At 35.4% G+C, this 16,226-nt stretch overlaps 1 protein-coding gene and 1 pseudogene across 2 annotated transcripts in view; both read left to right on the top strand.

Annotated features, from left to right (window-relative positions):
- Window positions 1–16,226, top strand: part of EPHA3 (EPH receptor A3) — a 358,761-nt gene that overhangs the window by 84,292 nt on the left and 258,243 nt on the right. The window lies entirely within an intron of this gene.
- On the top strand, window positions 14,746–15,562 carry LOC126947883 (protein FAM133B-like; annotated as a pseudogene).

The following is a 16,226-nucleotide window of genomic DNA, read 5'->3' as shown; positions in this document are numbered from 1 at the left end:
TTCAGAGTAAGTAACTGCTTTAAAATGTACTGGACTTATTTAGCCTCATTGGATTAGGATAGCCAAAAGAAATAAATAATCACTTGTAAAATCTGAGGTAGAATGTAGAGAAATATTTTCAAATAAACACATTTTTACACATCTATTATCAATACATAAACTTTGGATTAGTTTGTAAATAATCTCTGAAATTTTTTTACAAAGTTGGAACAAAAATTTATTTGGATAATAAATAGAGGTGTAATTGCATAACTTTGTAGTTTACATAAATATAATATTTGAAATCGCAAAATATATATTATCTGAATATCTTCTCTTTATGTAGGCCATTTGCAAAATATGAAAATATTTGAGATGCCACACACAAAACAATGGATAAGCCATGACCAAAGACAACAAGATCTTTGTAGCTTAAGTAGCTGGCCATTGTTTTTGGGTTTAAAAATTTATTTTAAGTTCAAAATATTGCTCTGATGATAACTTGCAGCTGCTCCCCACCGAATGATATTGGTCTTGGCATTAACATGGGAACAATTGTTACAATTTGATAATCCTATTTTCACAATTCAATTTATGATTAGAAAGATTTTCTTCATTCTTGATCATTTTGATGTAGAAAGAGATTTGTTAAAAGACACAAAATTACAGTTAGAGAGGAGAAGTGCTAGTGTTCTATACCACGGCAGGATAGCTACAGTTAACAATAAAACACTATAGAGTTTCAAATAACTTGAAGGAGGATATTGAACCTATCCAAAAGAAAGAAATGATAAATGTATGAGATCACAGATATACCCATTACCCTGATATTATCACTGTACATTACATATTCCAAAATGTGACTATGTGCTCTATGAATATGTACAATTATTATTTGTCAATTAAAATAATATATTTTTTAAATGACATTAAATAAGTTATTTTTTTTTAGAAAAATTTAATTACACAAAATGATATGAATACACACTATTTAGCTTTTTAAGTTTTTCCCAATGTTTACCTGCTATGAACATGTTATATAAATAATATTGAACGATTTTGCTCAGCTCAAAATTTATAAATGTTCCTTCATCTCTAAAATTTTATGTACAAGTGGCTATTTATGATTCCAATGTATCTCATTATTTTTGCTTGTACACACATTCACATTAGGCTATGAAAGTGAATGCACTATACATTATGGAACAATGGTGATCATATGATAATTTTAAAAGTGGAATATTTTTCACTTATGATTTATTTATAATCATTTTTAGGTCGGGATAAAAGTAAGATTTAGTCCATTCCCAAATATTCTTCCAGAAATGTAACTTTTCTTTAAAAAATGCTAACATTTCAGAACTTGTTAAAACATACTCTTTATAGTACATAGATTGATGTGCTAACAAAATGAGATTTTAATAAGTTAACTAGGTTCATCTAAAATTTTAGTAATACTATATTCTGTATTTGTTTCAAAGTTACTAATATTTTCCTGTAACTGAGGGGAATTCCCAGTTCAAATCTCATATTAATTATTAGTGGAGCAGAGTTTTACCCAAACTGACTTCACGATTAGTCCCTTCTGCCTTGCGGAAACAATGTGGTTTATTGGCACTTGTACAGGTCTAAGAGTAAGAAGATCTGGTCTAGGTTGGACTTTTATTAGTTTTGACGTTGGACATGTTTTTGCCTCTCTCTCTAGATATTGATTAAGAAATTTGTGAAGAAAGTTCTCCAATCTCCTATAGAATCTATTGAATATTTTTCTGTTCAATGATAAAATTGTTAGTACAAAATCTCCATATCTGCTTTGACTTCTTCTCTGCTATGCTTTATGAGTTAAATGACGTTTTGTGAAAACCTCTGCTAACAAAAATACATATATTTTTTATAGTCAATATCTTTCTTCTTGTCAGTCACTCTACTCACACCACACTTTGCTCTAAAATATCCTCTATAATACCTATACAGTTATCGAAATTCTCTTCTCTCTGGCAACTCTGACATTGTTTTTTCCTTGTTCTATTCTCACCTCTGTAAATGCTCCTTTTCCAGCAGTATATACCACACTTAACTTGAAAAACGTTTTGATGTGGGAACATTTCAGTATGGATTTGGACAGAGCAATTTCAATAATACAATATTTCCCCTTCTCTCATCAGCTTGTCATTCTCTTCCTACCCTGTAAACACAAGCATTTCATAATACAGTTTCTGACATTTCATTTTTCTTGTATTTTTTCTTTTTTAATCATAATATTTCTAAAACTTCAATTATATGACTCCAAAATCTGAATTTATATGTGTATAATTTTTGTCTGAATTCTGGATCTCCATTTCAACTTTTGAAAACTTTTTTTTCTGTGTTTCATTTTGACATTATTAGATTCTACCCATATTAAACTTTTGCTCCTCTTCTTTGCATAAGTTTTCCCACCTGTTTTTCAGCTCTTTCTGCTCATAACATTATTTCCAAGTCACCAAGACAGGTTCATAAAAAACAGGAAAGCTTTGCAATTGAAGAGTTCTGGGTTTGAATCCAGGCTCTGCCATTACCAGCTAACAGATTTAGGGGAAGTTATTGAACCCCCTCCTAAGCTTCATTTTGTCTCATCTACAGAATTAGTAGATGATGGCACCTGCAGCACAGGGTTTTCAAGGATAAAATGATGCAATGCCAGAAAGGCCCATTACCTTGAACATAAAATGGTCAATATGATTATCCAATGTTAGCTTAAAACCTCAGAGTCATTTTCAGGTTTTCAGTTTTCTCAAAGGAAATATCAATCATTTGCCACGTCCTTGTCCTACTCCTAAAATATTTCTCTCATTCAAAAATTAGTTCATTTCTTTACTTATTCAATGAGTGGGTTACATGGAACTGTCCTGGGTGTTGGGTATCAATAATGAGCAAAATGAACAAGTCTTCATTACCCGTCCCTTGCCTAACTACAGTAACTCTCAGATCCATCTGCCTCCATTCCTCATCTAGCCCATCCTAAATACTCTTGCCAAAGCAATGTACTTAAATCTAATTGTTGCTTAAATCTCATGAGTGATGAGAAAAACTTCCATTATATTACAAACCATCTACATGGTCATTTCCCACTCTTCTAATTTTCTACTATTCTCTTTATAGCACCCAGAGTGATTCGAGGAAAAAGTAAGACTTGTCAGTCTTCTGCTCAGATCCCAGGATTGGGCTAAACTCTTCAACCCTTCCCCTTCCTCCTCCTTCAAATCATTCTCTTTACCTCCCTCCTCTGAGGACATACAAGTTACTGTCTACCTTGGGATTCTTTACTGCTGTTTCCTTTGCCTTGGATGCTGTTTCCTGATATATCCATATTCCTTTATTCAAATAGTTCCCCATGAAGTCTTCCTCTGCCTTGTGTCATCCTTTGAGGTTTTATTTAAATATCACATGTCAGTGAAGACTTCCTAGGTCATTCATTTTGAAATCTTCCCCTCCTCTCAACATACACAACTGTTCAAGTCATCACTTTCACTGCTGTAATAGCACCTCATAGAGTCACTAGTGCATAACAGGTGTTTGATAAATATGTGTTGAGTTAGTCAATGAAAGATCAGCTTCATCTCTCGCTGCAGCTACCCAGTGATGTCCCAACTCAGTTGGAATTTTGGGGGTCTTATGCCTTTATCCATATCATTTCACCTACCTAGAATGTGTTCATCCTCCTTCTTCCTCCTCATCTATTTTCACTAGTCAAAATTCCACTTATGCTTAAATTTCTTCCCTAAATGCCACCTCCTGACTGTTATTTTATTCCTCTGGTTTTTGTATTGGGAGGGGCAACTTTCAATAGCATAAATCACATTCTCTACTTTTCTCTCATGTCCCACATCTAATCTATAATATCCCATGGCTCTACCACCCAAATGGTTTTGGAATCTGTTATTTTCTTCCTATTTCCACTAATGAATGCTATCCTATCGAGATTCCATCCTATGTCACGAAAGTATTACGATAACCTCCCATCTCACTTCTTAGATTGTCACTCCTTGCTGTTTCTCTTCCACATAGCAGCCTGTGACCTTTTTATGACATGATTCAGATCATGTCACTCCTCTATTCAAACCCTTTACTAAATTGCCATGTGTCTAAGGATAAAATCCAAAGTCTCTCCTATGACCTAAAAGGACCTAAATGACCTTCTACTCAACTACCTCTTTGAGGTAATGTTTAATGACATCTTGATCATAATGGTAGTGCCAAAAATGGTTTTGTAGAATGTAAGGGCTTAATAAACATTTGTTTCACTTAGCAGGTAACAACTGTGTAAGCGCTTACTATCAATATTATTTATTAAGTCACTAAGAAATCCTGTTAGAAAGGTGCTATTATTATCTCCATTTTAAACATGAGATACCTGAGGCTTAACATATTGCCTGGTATGAAATAAAAACATAAAAAGAGTACTTATTTTTATTAAAGATATAGAATACATCTCTTGACATGTTATGCAGATAGAAGGCAGATATATTTTAATTTTTAAAAAGACAATAGTAAAAAGAAGTGAAGTCAAATGTCTAATAAAATTACAGAAATATAGAACATGGTAAAATGTGGAATACTATTGGCAAATATTTTATTCCAGTTTAGAAGGGCAAATTTATCTTAGATAAAAGATAGCAGACTCATTTCTAATAAAATTGTGACTGGGCACGGTGGCTCACGCTTGTTATCCCAGCACTTCAAGGCAGGTGGATTTCTTGAGGTCAGGGATTTGAGACCAGCCTAGCCAACATGGTGAAACCCTCTTTCTACCAAAATCATAAAGATTAGCCTGGTGTGGTGGTGTGTGCTTTAGTCCCATCTACTGGGGAGGCTGAGGGGGGAGAATCGCTTGAACCCAGGAGACAGAGTTTGCAGTGAGCCAAGATCATGCCACTGTACTCCAGCCTGGGTGACAGAGCAAGACCCTGTCTCAAAAAATAAAAATAAAAATAAAAATATGTGAAGCAGCCAAATATTCAGTTACCTTTTGTCAACTATATTTAGTGAATTTCAAAAGACTAAAACAAACTTACACTGGTCAGAATTGTTATAGTCTCGAATTCGAAGACATAGAATCTCTAGCAAGTGAAAAGGAATAATAAATAAATAAACTTTGAATTTAAAATACATTTCTGTTATTTTATAAGGAAAACAAACTAGTATATTCCGGTGACATTTTTGGCTAACTCAGCTTTGTCAGCATAATAATGATGAGTGTTTATTTGCTGCTTCCCAGGTGGCAAACACAGTTACAATCATTTTAAATGGACAATCTAATTTTGTTCTCAACATCTCCAGAACATGTTAATTATTATTTTTCCCATTTTACAGATGTGTAAATTAAATCATACTCTATTGAATCTCTTAGTTATTAAGTAGTAGAGCTAGGTTTCAAACACAGGGTTTTTTATCTCTACAGGTTAGACCTTTAAATCTAGGCTCCCCGGGATACTCAATGGATAAAAGATTAAACGTGTTTCTATGAAGTATTGTTGCTACCCTTGTGAAGAGGACACTAGAAGAGGTTTCTGTAGCTTTAAAATTGGTGCTATAAAACAGCTTACGTTTCAGAGAAGTGCTCTCAAAAATTACACTTATTTTGTTAAAAACTAAATTTAACTATCTGAAGATCTGTAAAACTTAGCATTTGTTCCATAGTGACAGGAGTTAATTTCATTTCCGTCACTGGGAGTGCTCCACAGGTATATTGTAAATTGCTATGAATTACTGTGACTCTGACCCATTATCATAGCAGGAAATTGCATGAATCTCACAACTGATATGAAATGTACTGCCGTCACTGTTATGCATTAATTTCTAAGTAGTTGGCCATTTGTAATAATTCTGTAAATGTCCATCTTAGCACACTTTTCAGTCTAGACAAGTTAAGCCAATGTGCATGGAATTTTCCTCATTATCTTCAAGCAGTTATACTGAATTCTAAAATTACTTTTTTATTGGACAATTTCACCTTGAACATCTTTCCAAGAATTGGAAACATGCTAGTCTCATTGTCCTACTCTCTAATACTTAAGGGAAATTTACTCTATAAAAAGTAAAGCCATTTGGCTATATATGATTAGAAAGACAGAGTGAGACAATCTCTGATGAATGTCAATAATGTATTTTTTTCTTTCTAACTTGTATTGAATATATTAGTGATTCATTAGAGGATTTTTAAATCATATTGACTCTCAGTTTACTGATATAATTTTCAGATAATGGTATACTTCATCACTATAGTTTTAAAAAGAATGTTTTTGCAATGTAAGTGTCCTTTACATTATAAGTAAACACATTTCATCATTTAAAAACCAAACCTTTACAATGCAAATTATACTTTTCTTCTCTTTTCTTTGATATTGACATTCTTCCCCTCACAAGAAAGATGAATTCAAATAGCATACTTCATTGAAACTTCTTGACAATGGTGAAATATATGTGGCCTCCCTATGTTATATTTTATATTTTAGGATATCATATCTGTTTCAACTCAATGCTTCTGGCTAGAAATTCCCTCCTTTGGTAAATCTTTAAGTACTTTTAATAATTTTTGAATTTTTTTTATTTCCACCCCACCACATCTCAGGTTTTCAGATTCTTTTCCTTCATCTTCCTAACTATTCACCCTCTATTTCAAAATCTGAATTGTAAATTAGTTTCTAGAAATTTATACCTTTTTTTTTTTCCTGTAAGTCTGTCATTGATCTTATAGTTACTCAGTTAGGGCTACTCTGACAGATAACTGTCTGCATTACTGATTCTCTAACTCCAATGCCTCATGTAGCCAAAAGCACACTTCTGTGTATACTTTATAAATTATATAATTTTGACATTTGGCACATTGCATGCCATTTAATTTTAGTAAATTAAAATAGTGTGCCTACTTGGTTTTAGGCACAGGGCTAGATGCTTGGGAGGGGAAGAAGAACAAAACCAGAGACCATGGAGGGCAGCAAGACTAATGAATAGAGAAATGAATGAGTATGTTGTATATAAAATAACAGTAGATATAACTGGTAGACATTATGTTCTATAAGAACAGCTATCCTGTCTATCTCTGTCATAACTGCATTATCAATATAGAGTCTGATACACAGTAGTTAGTCAATAAACAAAAATTGAATGTTCTTGAAAGGAGATAAATGGAGTCTAAATAGGACATTATTTCACAGATAAAAATTAAAGATATCAATTTATTTATATATACGTACCTTGTCTTTTTTGTTGTTGTTGTTGATGCTGCATCTTTCAGTACAAAGAAGAATCATTCTAAAATATGTTTTGGTAATCAAAAATTCTAAGATAAGCTGAGTTACTATCTTCACATGTAGATATTCACTGTGTGCATTCATAAGAAAAAAGAGTATCTCTTTATAATCTTTTTGGGAAATGTTCAGTATGTAATTATTCAACAGACGTCATCTTAAGAAGTCTTGCCTGGGTCTTTGTCATGGTCTTCTTAAAGCTGTCCTCTTTTTTATTCTCTGGAGTACCAACTCCCAGTCCAGAGTTAACCATGCACCTCTCTTCAGTAGTTTCTCACTGTAGCAAATGAAGCAGAGACACGTTGTATTACCCAAATTGTTCCTGGCCTTACATTGCTAAGTATGCCAGGGCCTTGAATAAGCTCCTTTTGTCCAATAGCTTTCATTGTAACACTAATGAGAAAGAAAAGTAATTCACAGCCAGGGACACTGTGGAATGTTCACATTGTCCCCATGTCTGCGTGAGTTTTCTCTGGGTACTCTGTTTTTCTCCCATATCCCAAAGATGTGCCCATTAGGTGAACTGGCATGTCTAAGTGTTCCCAGTCTGAGTCAGTATGGTGTGTTTGAGTGTGCCCTTCAATACGATAGCTTCCTGCCCAGGGCTGGCTCCTGCCTTGTGCACTGAGCTGCTGGGATAGAGTCCAGCCACCCCAACCTTAAACTAGAATAAGCAGGTATATTTGTCTGTTCTCACATTGCTATAAAAACACTACCTAAGACTGGGTAATTTATGAAGAAAAGAAGTTTAATTGGCTCATGGTTCTGCAGGCTGCACAGGAAACATGGTTGGGGAGACCCCAGGAAACTTACAATCATGGCAGAAGGCAAAAGGGAAGCCAGCACATCCTACATGGCTGGAACAGGAGGAAGAAAGAGCGAAAAGGGAAGGGCTGCACACTTTCGAACAAGCAGATCTCATAGGAACTCACTCACTATCGTGAAAACAGAAGGGGAAAATCCACCCCATGGTCCAATCACCTCCCACCAGGTCCCTCCCTTAGCACTGGGGATTACAATTCAACATGAGATTTAGGTGGGGACACAGAGCCAAACCGTATCAGCAGGTTAGAAAAAGAATGAATGAATGAATACAAATTATTTTAGAATAAAAATTTGTCATGTGTTCAATAATCATACAAATACATGGCATCAAATGAGGCAGTAGCAAAGCACTCGGCGAGCCACCATATTTGCCACAGTTTTTGAACGACACAGTGGGAGGAGGTGCTCCTTAAAGTTTTCACTTTGCAAATGTTCATTCCTAGATGTAACACACTACCCGTCTGACCACCGTCTCACAGCTATTCACCAAAAATTGGGTTAATAATCATCTTTTCATGAATCTTTCTTAAATGAATCTGTACCTTACATTTATTTCCATGTTTAATATTAGAAGTGCTTTGAGTGTTTATTTAGAAATTTGGTGATGTTTTCATAACCAGAAATATGCCATGGAAAGTTAACTCTTGTTTATATCAATTAGCCCAGAGTAAAACTGGTTTTGTTATACATTGTTTCAAGTCATAGTTTCCAAGAATCTATAGAGGTTGTTAAGTGCGAACTTGAAGTACGTGTCCACATATCCACAGCCCACTGCCCTATATTCCAATCGTACTGGAACCCAGTTACTTAAACAGATTCTGTCCTCACATTTGCTAAGCCTGCTGACATTTGTTCTCCCTCTCAGTGTCCTCCTTAATTTTCACTTACAGAAGTTCCAATAATCCTATCTTTTCATTTCTGTATCCTTTTCCAGGACCTTCCTTCACATGATAATCTGTTCTTTCTCAATAACTCCTTGCAGAACCTCAAATACAGAACATATTGTCACCTTCTGTTTGTGTTATGCCTCCTCCACCAGCATCAATTTCTGATAAGAAAAATCACATTTTGTGGCCAAGCGTGGTGTCTCACACTTGTAATCCCAGCACGTTGGGAGGCCAAGGCAGGAGGATCACTTGAGGCCAGGGGTTAGAGACCAGCCTGGCCAACACGGCAAAACACCATCTCTACTGAAATATACAAAAAAAAAAAAAAAGTATCTGGGCATGGCGGCACATGCAGGTAATCCCAACTACTCTGGAGACTGAGGCAGGAGAATCACTTGAATCCGGGATGTGGAGGTTGCAGTGAGTCGAGATCGCCCGGCTGCATTCCAGCCGGGATGACTGAGCGACACTCTGTCTCAAAAAAAAAAAAAAAAAAATATATATATATATATATATATGAAAAATTGCATTTTACTTATCTTTTAACTATAAAGTTTCTAATTTAAGCTTTGCACATATAAATATTTAATATATCCATGTAAAGTTGAATAAAACTGCAATTATAAGGGCATTTTCAAAAATCACAAATCACCACAGAAATCACGGTGGAATGCTATCAAACTACAGCAAACTATAAAAATAGTATCATGTCTAAAATCGTCTTCATTCATACCATTAGGAATATGTGATTGAAAGTAATTTCCCCACACACTGTTTGCATGTTTTTGTAATACACGTGTTTTGTCAGGTGTACTACCACCAGATGTGAAATAGAACACTGTGAGGATTTACTTGGTTTGTTATAATAATATCTTACCATTCCTTGTAGGAGGTAGAAGATGAGGTTATTCAGGTGAGCTTCTGTGTAAGGCGTGTCTAGGCCTTGGCAAATCTGGAGTGAAAAACCAGATGGGATAAGGGCTGATCATAGACCATGCTACAGAGACAGGGGAAGGAAGACACTTTAGACGCAGTTTCATGGAAGCTGATATTGGAGCATCTTATCAGTTCAGTTAAGGTAGAGCACAGAAGTCAAAAGTCCAGTTGGCCAAGGGATAAACAGCATTAGTTCTCAATGTTTGGGGTTAGAATGTTAGAATCACCTAGGCTGCTCTTTTTGTTTTTGATCTGGGAAGTAGTATTTTTAAAAAGCCTCCGGGTTCCCTGCTTAGCCGGAATTAAAAAAAAAAAAAAAAAAAAAAAAAAAAAAAAAAAAAAACAAAACAATTACATAAAGGAATTAAACAAACTTAAAGGTATGGGACATTTGTCCAAAGGTGCAGTATCATTGCAACAGACCTGAGATCTCAGTACAGTAACTCTGAATCCCAGCTGGGAAGAAAATAAATCTCCGGCCGGGCGCGGTGGCTCACGCTTGTAATCCTAGCACTTTGGGAGGCCGAGGCGGGCAGATCACGAGGTCAGGAGATCGAGACCATCCTTGCAAACACGGTGAAACCCCGTCTCTGTTAAAAATACAAAAAATTAGCCGTGCGTGGTGGCGGGCGCCTGTGGTCCCAGCTCCTCGGGAGGCTGAGGCAGGAGAATGGCAGGAACCCGGGAGGCGGAGCTTGCAGTGAGCCGAGATTGCGCCACTCACTCCAGCCTGGGGGACAGAGCGAGACCGCCTTTCAACAAATAAATAAATAAAATTAAATTAAAATAAAATAAAATAAAAATATTTTTAAAAACGTAAAGCTCCTACAAGGGTGGAGCTGAGGCTACTTCAGGTCTTTTCTCAGTCTAACGGTATTAAGGAACTAGAGGACAGAGAAGAAAAACACAGACATCTATGAGCCCAACTGTGAGGTTGCTCGGTAAAGTGGAGACAGAGGGGACAACATACTGCAACTTTCTGGAGACATTGTGCCTTTAGTAACCTGTATCCTGTTAAAACCACAGAAAGTAGTGAGGCATGCCCAATATTGGTGAGAATTCTAAGCAGGGATCTTACATGATTGTGTTCCTAGTTCTTCTCACTCTCTAAAATACTTTCTTGGCTTTTCTCATGATAATTTCTGATTCTTTTACATTTGTCTTTGTTTCCCAGATCTTTTCAGTATACTTTGCCAAACTGATGTTGACTTTTCTATATTCCATTAGGCAATTATAATACCATCACCAAATTTCTGCTGAAAACTTAGGGGCTAAAGGTGGTTAAATGAACTGAATAGTAGCCATTATTATTAAGATAACTGTCCATATCTTCCCACGCATGCCCTTTTTGGTCATATTTGTCTCTGGATCCTGTCCCACATCACGTTAATCATGGGGATTTTCCAACATCAAATCTCCATCTTCTGTCTTCCTGACTCCTTGGCCACAAACATAATTCTCTGATTTGACACACCACACACACACACACTTACACACACCCCAAACAAACAAAAAATAATTCTATTCCTCATTTGTCTCAACTATTTGATATTACTCTGATCTTTTTATAATATACTTTTAGAAATATATATCTGTGTGTAAATGTGTGTGTGTGTGTGTGTGTGTGTGTGTGTACTTTTGAGACCAGAATGGGCTAAGGAAAACTACTTATGAATAAATGGAAATACAATGATTTTTGTAGACATATTTGTGCCTTATGCTTGATAGTGACAGTCTTGCTGTAAGAGATTCTGCATGCATGCTTAAAATGCCGCTGCCTCGTAAATGCCCAAATACTTCGAGGTTGAAGACTGGATTTTGAAATGGCTATGAGTGTACAAGGGGAAATAAACATAAGAATAAAAAACATGAGTGGAGAAAGGAATAACATGAACCAACTTAATATCACTTAAAATTACTGAGTGCAAGATTAATCATCATTAGCATTTTGTAAAGCACAGAAATAGGTGTTCCTTATAAACCATTGAAATGCAAAAGTAATATTGTAAATGTAACAATATTGCTGATGTCATTTTCCTTTTATCGTCATCCACAAATTTCTTAGAAACTGGTTTTAAGTCTTAAAAGGTAAATCATGACTCTCTTGCACTCTTAATATTTTCCAAATTATATTAGCCTGTGCACTAAATTTATTGCAGCTTCTGCTTCTCTTAAAGGAAATGTAAACTTCTTCCTCACCTTACTATCCCTTGTTAGCAAATAACTAAAAATGTTTTCCATGAAAGTAATTAATAGCAACAATAAATATAAATTATTAATTACCATAATGATGATATACTAGCATAATAGTTATTATGTTAAATGCCAGTTAATTATTAAAATATGTGTTTTCCTCAAAAATATATGTTTGATTCAGTGACAAGGAACTGTTCTATCTAGAAAATATAAACTAAGAGCCTCCTTAGTATCTCATACTACCTTTGACGATGGAGAGGTTTGGTGTGATTAGTTTCAGAATGGACTCTCCGGGGGAGAAAGTTTGGATGCATAGGTTTGTTATAGTTGAAATGATCTGGAAAAAAGATGAAAATACAAGGAACCCGGTCTTGGTTTATGTGGTCTGATAATTAAAGCTTAGAGTCAAAATCTGGAAGCTAGGCTAAATATCAGATTTTTTTATTTTAATGAGTTAGAGCTTGAGAAACTATTTTGAGCTCCTCTTTAGTTTGTATCCTCTTTTGCTGAAGCTGTTACTAGTGGATACCAACCACAGAGATTTCTTGTAAGCATTAAGAAAATGAAGAGAAAGATGCTTTTCACCACCAAATTCTATGTTACCAATGCTATGTCTCCCTTTTTCTTTTTTCATCTCTGCCTTGAGACAATTACTATAGCAGGATAGAATTTCTGATAATGTAAAATGGTAATATATAATGAATATTATACATTAGTTATTACAGTAGCAAAGTGAATGAAGCATGGGCATTCTTTACATTTACAAAGCATGAGCATTATAACGGCAGCTTTAATTCATGATTTTTTCTTGTTGCTGCTGCTATGAGAAAATATTCATTTAAGGATTTTATTTCTACTGTCTTTAGTCCTCAGCAAATGCTAGAGTTAGAGACTTGTTTTCACAAGTGGTCTGAGATGGCACATCACCATCCCTTACAAGCAATTTGGCCTTCATTATAAATTAATGAAGTGCTAATTGCTCCTTGCAACCTTTTATGTGCAAAGGATGCTGGTGCTGTTTGCATTATCTTCTTGCAATGTATACTTCTGCTTTCACGGACTTGTGGTATCTTGCCAAATGTTAAACTACACTGAGATCTCCATAATTAAAATCATATTTTACATCAAATTAGGAAAATCTCTACATAATATGTACTGTTTGATGTCAAGTAAAATGCTGTTCATTGCAGAATAAATTTGCAAATGATTCATCAAAATAACAATCTCATTATTACTAAAAGGAGCTCAATTGGTTTACATTCAAATAATACTGTCATGATCAAACTTTCTATAAGATGGTTATGGAAAGCATTTATTCTCTAGAGTTTTTGCTACATCTGTACTTTAACATGCCATTGTGGAACCAAGGTAATGATACTAGAGAAGACTCTATAAAACACTAACTTTTAACACCAGAGATTTTTGTAGCACCAAGTCTGTTGACTCCTTTTTTATATTAAACATATACATTCATTTTGCTTTGAATATGATTGTATTATTATAGGCACCTCAATGTAAAACCCTAAGAACTGAAACTCTCACATACTCTTACCTTCTTAGAAACTCAGTATATAACATATAACTAGAGTGGATGCGAGAAAATGGTATATTGGCAATTATTACAAATACAATGTGAATATTTTCTTTTCTTAAACTGCAATTAGAATGTATCTTGTATATTACTTCTGAGATCTTCTAAAATAGTCTCAACTTGTTTCGTTGTTAAATCTGGGATGTGACAATGAAACTAGGTCAATTTTGCCTCCAGCAAATGAGTCCCTATCTTGTATTTTAGATCCTGAATGATCAAGGCTTTTAAAATAAGTAGTGCTGTTTACTTGTTTCGTTTGTAAGTTAATAGGTGAGCTAGGAAGAAGTTTTTAAACTGATTGTCACACCAGTAAAGTTTACAAATTGTTGTCACACCAGTAAAGTTTACAGATTGTTTTTTATAATTTAAGAATTTAATATAAAAAAATTTCCCCTAATGAGGCTTGAAGGCCAAATAAATGTCATGTTTCTTTGCTTGTGATTACCAACAATGTAATAAATGAATATTTTATTTTATTTTGTGATTAGAAGGTATGAATTAAAATTTCTGTGTTTTTAAAGATGGCAACAATAAAAACTAGGGACTGCTCAAGGAGAAAGGGAGGGAGGCAGCAAGAGTTGAAAAAGTCCCTGTTGGGTACTATGCTCACACCCTGGGTGAGGGGATCAATCGTACTGAAAACTGGACCTCGTGCGATGGACCCATGTAACAAACCTGCATGTGGACCACATTGGGAAAATATTCATACAGATAAATTTTAGGCAGTAACTTTTTTTATTCTTTTTTTTAAACAAACAAAGCAAAAAAATACAAGGAAATCATAACAAAGTGTCAACAGAAATAGAAAAAAGTGTTAATGCATTTTAAATGCTGTTGATTTAGTTAAAAATGTTTACTATCTATTGTTCCTGATGAAAATAATTAATTCCTTTATTGGAGAAAAATGTAGGAACACATTTATAATGGGCTCACAAGGATTTTATTCATATATTTAGCTATAATATTTAAATATTTTCTCTAAGTAAAACGTTTTGTTTTATTCCCATTAATAACTCTCACATATATTATAAGAAACATAAGCTGTGGCGGGCCCGCTTCGGCTGTCTCTCCATCCCGGTTTCCCTCGCCTTGCGACTGTGCGCTCAATCCAGCACCATGGGGAAGCGGGGCAATCGGGTGGCCTATATGAACCCAATAGCAATGGCGAGATCAAGGGGTCCAGTCCAGTCTTCAGGGCCAACAATCCAGGATTATCTGAATCGCGCAAGGCCTACCTGGGAAGAAGTAAAAGAGCAACTAGAAAAGAAAAAGAAAGGCTCCAAGGCTTTGGCTGAATTTGAAGAAAAAATGAATGAGAACTGGAAGAAAGAACTGGAAAAACACAGGAAGAAATTATTAAGTGGAAGTGAGAGCTCATCCAAAAGAAGACAGAGAAAGAAAAAAGAAAAGAAGAAATCTGATAGGCATTCATCTTCTTCTTCATCAAGCTCTGATTCTTCCAGCAGTTCTTCTGATTCTGAAGATGAGGATAAGAAACAAGGAAAATGGAGAAAAAAAGAAGAACCGTTCACATAAATCTTCTGAAAGCTCCATGTCAGAAACTGAATCAGAAGTAAGGATAGTTTAAAAAAGAAAAAGAAGTCAAAAGATGGAACTGAGAAAGAAAAGGATATTAAAGGACTCAGCAAAAAGAGAAAGATGTATTCTGAAGATAAACCTTTATCATCTGAGTCCTTGTCACGATCAGAGTATATTGAGGAGGTGCGAGCAAAAAAGAAGAAAAGCAGTGAAGAACGAGAAAGAGCAACAGAAAAAAAACAAAAAAGAAAAAGAAGCATAAGAAACACAGTAAGAAGAAGAAAAAGAAGGCTACTAGTTCAAGTCCTGACTCACCATAACACTAAGAAAAATCAGGATTCCCTTATAAAGAAAGTGCAATGTCTGAGGAAATTTCAACTGTGAAAACTACAACATATTTACGAAAATGCATGAATTTTCTTGTTTTTAGAATTATTCCGGCCGGGCGCGGTGGCTCAAGCCTGTAATCCCAGCACTTTGGGAGGCCGAGACAGGCGGATCCCGAGGTCAGGAGATCGAGACCATCCTGGCTAACACGGTGAAACCCCGTCTCTACTAAAAAATACAAAAAACTAGCCGGGCGAGGTGGCGGCGCCTGTAGTCCCAATTACTAGGGAGTCTGAGGCAGGAGAATGGCGTGAACCCGGGAGGCGGAGCTTGCAGTGAGCTGAGATCCGGCCACTGCGCTCCAGCCTGGGCGACAGAGCGAGACTCCGTCTCAAAAATAAATTATTCCTGGACTATTCAGTAGCCACTCAGATGCCACTGTGTGAAAGGGCCATAAATGTTGCCCGCTGCTTGAACATCTATTTTTTTTTTCTCCAGTGCTTGATAACTCTGGGAGATAATACACTGCCGTCATACTAGTGGTTAAGATATTTGGGAATAAAATTAATACTTTTGACTAGAAATGTCTAAGGATAGACCAATAGAAATTGAATCTGGATACATCTTATAAGATGAAATCAGAAATGACCAGATGAT

The sequence above is a fragment of the Macaca thibetana genome, chromosome 2 (genome assembly GCF_024542745.1).
Source record: "Macaca thibetana thibetana isolate TM-01 chromosome 2, ASM2454274v1, whole genome shotgun sequence".
NCBI classification, from domain to species: Eukaryota; Metazoa; Chordata; class Mammalia; order Primates; family Cercopithecidae; genus Macaca; species Macaca thibetana.
The sequence above is the reverse complement of the archived record's forward strand: the minus strand, read 5'-3'. Positions and strand labels throughout refer to the sequence as shown.